At 54.1% G+C, this 5854-nt stretch overlaps 1 long non-coding RNA gene across 1 annotated transcript; it reads left to right on the forward strand.

Annotated features, from left to right (window-relative positions):
• The first annotated feature begins 402 nt into the window (after window positions 1-402).
• Window positions 403-4038, forward strand: LOC147960834 (uncharacterized). Its single transcript, XR_015611623.1, has 2 exons — window positions 403-835; window positions 3717-4038. It is a non-coding gene; the product is annotated as an uncharacterized LOC147960834 (long non-coding RNA).
• Window positions 4039-5854: the final 1816 nt, after the last annotated feature.

Here is a 5854-nt window from a genome sequence, read left to right on the forward strand (position 1 = left end):
ATGTTGGTGGTGTTGCCGATATTCACTAAGGATTTATCATGCAGAAACTAACATCATTTGGCTCACAGATAAATTCCTAGGAAAATAATAAATGGTCCAACAACAATTATTTTTGCATTTTCAAAATAAACAAATAATTAAGCCTATCATAATAATCTAAGTATTTGTGGGTGGTCCCTAAAATTTGTGCTTGAATTATGTGTTAAGTCCCATTTATAACAAAAATTAATTTGGTACTAAACTAAATTACATAACCGAGGCAAAAATATAAAACAAAGAAAGGAATAAAGAAAAAGAAAAGAAAACAAATAGAAGAGACCCCCTCCCCGCTCCTCCCGTGCACTTAGCCCACTAGCTACTGAATCGGCCCAGCCCAACTTCACCCCCTATCCCTTACCTCTGTTCATCAAACAGAGGCGTGGCACCATCTCCCCGGCCATGGACGCACGCGTCAGCCATCCCGCGCCTCCCTCCGTCGTCTCCCTGCGCGGATAAGGCCATCTCCGCGCACCCCCGTCAAACCCTTGATCCCCAGATCCCCCTCTCCTCTCCCCTCGCTCCCTTTCTCGATCTGGACCGGCGCCCGAGCGCTGCCATGGCTGCACCGTCGTCGTCCGCGTAGCCGCCGACCGCCTCTCGCCTATCCGTCGAGTCCACGAGCTCCACCCGCTTCCGCTACGTCGTCCTCGACCATGAGTCCGAGTCGGGGATCACTGCATCGCCGCCACGCCTCGTCTTCTTCTTCCTCGGCTCCAACACACTCCGGCGATGGTTCCGGCGCCAGCGAGCCTCCCCCAAGCTGCCTTTTGCGCACCTACAGGATCCCGGTGAGCCCGTACGTCTTTCCCCTCTTCCCCTAGCTCGATCCCGTGCCTCGGTTAAGCTGCTGCTGTTGCCGAGCCCCTGTCGCCGCCGATGGGCTCGCCCCCGTCGATGCCGTTCGTTTCAGAGCATGTGGAGCACGCCACCGTACTCGTGGCCTTGCGTAGGAGTTGCATGAGCTCGATTCCTGGATCGTCGAACCTGGGCGCATGAGCTCGATTCCTTCGGGCTCCAACTCTGGCCACTACCCGCGGTCGCTCACCGCCATCGCGCGCCCACGCCCTTGCACGCCCTCGCGTCGCGCCCCTGGTCGCCTTGCCTCCCCCCACCGCGCTTGCCTTGCCCTGGGTTCGTCCCTGCTAGCCGCACCGTCCCACTCTTCTGCCGACGCCGCGCTGCTGCAGCCCGCCGCCACCTGCGCTCTGCCGGCCGCGTCCCGTTCGCCCGCCCCCGTCGTCGCCCGCGGCCGGCCACCTCCGCTGTTGCTGCCTAACACCATTGCTCCCACCCGGCCTACGCGTCTTGCTGCGCTCTTGCGCGTCGCCGAAGGCCGCCGCACGCCGTCCTACGCCGCCGCTCTCTCCCGCCTGCTCCGTCCGGCGGCTTCCCCATCACCGGCGACCTCGCCCTGGGGCCGCCATCGGCCGAGGCCATGGCCTCGCCTGCCCTGCTGGGCGAGCGCCCGCCAGGGGTCCTGTGCCCGACCCCTGCCCGTTTGGCCCGCCAGCCTGATCCAGCCGGCGCCCGTGCGGCCCCTGGCCGCCGGCGCCAGTGCCCGGCTTCCCCAGTCATCGCTCGGGTGGGCAGCGCCTGCACAACCGGGGCTCCGCTCCATTAGCCCACGCCCGTTAGGCCTTGTGGGCCACTGACCACAGGGGCCCACGCCCCTGTTTATCTAATTTTTTTTAAAAAAAATATAAATTATTAATTAATTAGTTAAACGCTTAATTATATTAGTTAATTAATCTTAATTATCCTAATGAACTATATTAGTTAGTTAAATCTGTAGTTAGTTAGAACAATCAATGACAGGGGGGCCCACCCCTGTTGACCAGTCAACCGCTGGGACCCCTTGGCCCACCTGTCAGCCACTGGGTGCACTTTTGTGTACCCTGTGCTGGGTGCCCTAGCATTTTAATAATTATTTTCGAATTAAAAATTAAGCCCAGAAAATGTTTAAAACTTAGAAAATTCATAGAAAATAAACCGTAAGTCCGATGAAAAAACTTTGTACATGAAAGTTGCTTAGAACAACGAGACGAATCCGGTTACGCAAGCCGTTCGTCCGTCACGCATCCCTAGCATAGCGAACACGCAACTTTCCCCCTCCGGTTCATCTGTCTCAAAACGCGAAACACCGGGATATTTTCCCGGATGATTCCCCCCTTCACCGGTATCACCTCATACCGTGTTAGGGCACCCCTATCACCGCTACTTGTCATGTCATGCATCGCTATGCATCTGTTTGCTTAATATTTATTGTTTCTTCCCCCCCTCTTCTCTCCGATAGACTACGAGACCGACGCCACTGCTACCCAGTACGACTACGGTGTTGACGACCCCTCTCTCTTGCCAGAGCAACCAGGCAAGCCCCCCCTGATCACCAGATACCGCCTACTCTCTTTCTACTGCTTGCATTAGAGTAGTGTAGCATGTTACTGCTTTCCATTAATCCTATTCTGATGCATAGCATGTCCTTGCTAGTCCTGTTGTTACCTTTACCTACAATCCAAAATGCTTAGTATAGGATGCTAGTATTTCATCAGAGGCCCTACATTCTTGTCCGTCTGCCATGCTATACTACTGGGCCATGATCACTTCGGGAGGTGATCGCGGGTACATATACTATATACTGTTACATACTTATGTTACTGTTCGGAGATGGGGGCTGAAGGGGCAGGTGGTTCCACCCAGGTAGTGGTGGGCCTGGGTTCCGACGGCCCCCGACTGTTACTTTATGGCGAAGCGACAGGGCAGGTTGCGGCCACCTAGGAGAGAGGTGGGCCTGGCCCTGGTCGGTGTTCGCGGTTACTTTAAAATAACACGCTTAACGAGATCTTGGTATTTGATCTGAGTCTAGCCAGTGGCCTATACGCACTAACCAACTACGCGGGGACAGTTATGGGCACTCGACGTCGTGGTATCAGCCGAAGCTTTCGTGACGTCAACGACTAAGCGGCGCGCGTCGGGTTGGACTGCGTAACGCAACTTCCTTTGTAATGGAGGTTGCTAGGTCTGCTCATCGGCCGCGTACGCAACGTGCAGGTGTGCAATGGGCGATGGGCCCAGACCCCTGCGTGCATAGGATTTAGACCGGTGTGCTGACCTCTCTGTTGTGCCTAGGTAGGGCTACGACGTGTTGATCTTCCGAGGCCGGGCATGACCCACGAAAGTGTGTCTGGACAAAGGGGATCGAGCGTGTTGGGAAATGTGGTGCACCCCTGCAGGAAAGTTGATCTATTCGAATAACCGTGTCCCTCGGTAAAAGGACGACCCGGAGTTATACCTTGACCTTATGACAACTAGAACCGGTTACTTAATAAAACACACCCTTCCAAGTGCCAGATACAACCGGTGATCGCTCTCTCACAGGGCGACGAGGGGGGATCATCGGTTAGGGTTATGCTATACGTTGCTACTTGGTGAAGTTACCATCTACTCTCTTCTATATGCTGCAAGATGGAGGTGGCCAGAAGCGTAGTCTTCGATAGGACTAGCTGTCCCCCTCTTATACCGGCATTCTGCAGTTCAGTCCACATATGATACCCCTTTTCCATTTGATAACAATGCCTACATATGTAGTGTAGCTCCTTGCTTGCGAGTACTTTGGATGAGTACTCACGGTTGCTTTTCTCCCCCTTTTCCCCTTTACTCTACCCGATTGCTGCGACCAGACATTGGAATCCAGGAGCCAGACACCATTGTCGATGACGACTGCTACTACTCTGGAGGTGCCTACTACTACGTGCAGCCCACTTACGACGACCAGGAGTAGTTTAGGAGGATCCCAGGCAGGAGGCCTACGCCTCTTTCGATCTGTATCTCAGTTTGTGCTAGCCATCTTATGGCAACTTGTTTAACTTATGTCTGTAATCAGATATTGTTGCTTTAGCTGACTCGTCTATGATCGAGCTCTTGTATTCGAGCCCTCAAGGCCCCTGGCTTGTAATATGATACTTGTATGACTTACTTTATTTGTAGAGTTGTGTTGTGATATCTTCCCGTGAGTCCCTGATCTTGATCGTACACGTTTGCATGTATGATTAGTGTACGGTCCAATCGGGGCGTCACAACCGTACCCTACCTATGGGAGGGACGAGTGGTAGTACGAAACAAGTATGGGGGTTACTGGAACAAGACTCGATCTATGGTCGACTCAGGAGGTTAAAGCATTTCCTGCATGATAAGCATAAGAAATATATTTCACACCAATCAGACAGAATCACCACTCATCATACCTCACCATGCCTTACCGGACACAACCATCTCGACGAAGAACTAGAGACAAGCTCGTGTCTACCCAAGACAGAGGATTTCCCGGATTCCTTCCGGTAGGCATGAAAGGCATACGAGGGTGATTACTATCACAACCATATCAAATTCCAATAGCACGGTATCATCAATATGCACTCATGAGTATGATCATATCATCACATAAAATAACGAATACTCCGAGTTGAGGTGGTGTTGTAACCGCATCAAACAACACACAACAATATTATGCCAGGGTTCAGAATGCTTGCCTTCAAGAGTATGCAAGTGTGGTGCACTTTTTGAAAGTTGCCTTCTCTCTCCAAAAATCCTATTTAAGAAAATTTAAATTAACACATAGTTTCAAAACAGTACAAAAAAGTTGCATGGAAAATTTTCAAATAAATATGAAAATAAACTAGGCAAAATTTGAGAAACAACAGAAAAAGAATCAAGTCAATTGGACTTATATTTAAAAAGTTATAGCGAGTCAAAGTTTAGTCAAAATCCGTTTTTAATAAAAATCAGAAAAAGAAAACGGTTCGGGGAGTAATACGTTTTCGAGGCAGAGAAGGCGTACTTCTGCTTTTACGTCTTCACTTAAACCAGCGCAGGTCGTCGCTGGGTCACTGACAGTGGGTCCCTTCGGCCCATTGGTCAGGTTTGACCAGTCGCCCGCGCCTCCTTCCTCCTCTGTCCGAGTAGAGGCGGAGCTCCGGCGATCAACGCCGGTGATTGGTGGCTCCTCGCAGGGCTCTGACGGCGGGAACATGTTCACTGCATTATGACGATCCTCCCGGTGGTCGAGAGGGTCGCGGGGATGAAGGGGCTCGCCGGCGGCGAGCTCCGCGGCGGACGACGTCTTCAGGAACAAATGGGTCTCGGCCTATGGTGGCTCCCAGTGGAAGCTGAGAGGTTGGGAGGCTCCGCACGGTCGAGGGGAGTCGGGTGGTGGCGTTGGAAGGGCTAGGGAGGCTCTGCTCGCGACGCATGGCACCGGAGCGTGGCGGTGGCCGAACTGGCCGGAGACAAGGAGGACGGCCTGCCCTCGTCGATTGCTGGCTATGGGAGTGCTAGGGGGTGGCTTGAGGTTGCCTGTGGGTCTGGACGAGCTCGGGGCCCCTTTTATAGGCGGTCGAGGTCGGTTCTGCGGCGGCCGGGGATAAGAACACCGGCGAACCGTCGTTCTGTAGCCAGGGGGCGCGTGGCGGCGACGGGCGCTAGCGGACGTGCTCGTGGATAAGCTCGGGCTGTTCCAGAGGACAGCTGGCGGGCTGGAGTGGCTCGGGCGGCGCCGTCCATGGCAGAGGCTGTCGGAGCGGCGGTGGCGGCTTGCGGTGGTGGCCCTGTGGGGCGCCAGGCGGTGGCTAGGGCGGCTCTGCGATGAGGAAGGGTCAGGCGCGTTGGCGGCGAGTGGCCAAGGGTCAGCACGGGCACGGGGAGGGCGGCAACAAGACACGGCGGCTCGGTGCGCGCGCGTGCAAAACGTGCGCTCTGGCCGCGCCCAGAGCACGCACGCCAGGCGTTCGACAAAATGCCAACGCGTTCTAGGCCTCTTTGA

Source organism: Triticum urartu, chromosome 7A (genome assembly GCF_056163025.1).
Source record: "Triticum urartu cultivar PI428250 chromosome 7A, HENAU_Tu73, whole genome shotgun sequence".
Taxonomy (NCBI): Eukaryota; Viridiplantae; Streptophyta; class Magnoliopsida; order Poales; family Poaceae; genus Triticum; species Triticum urartu.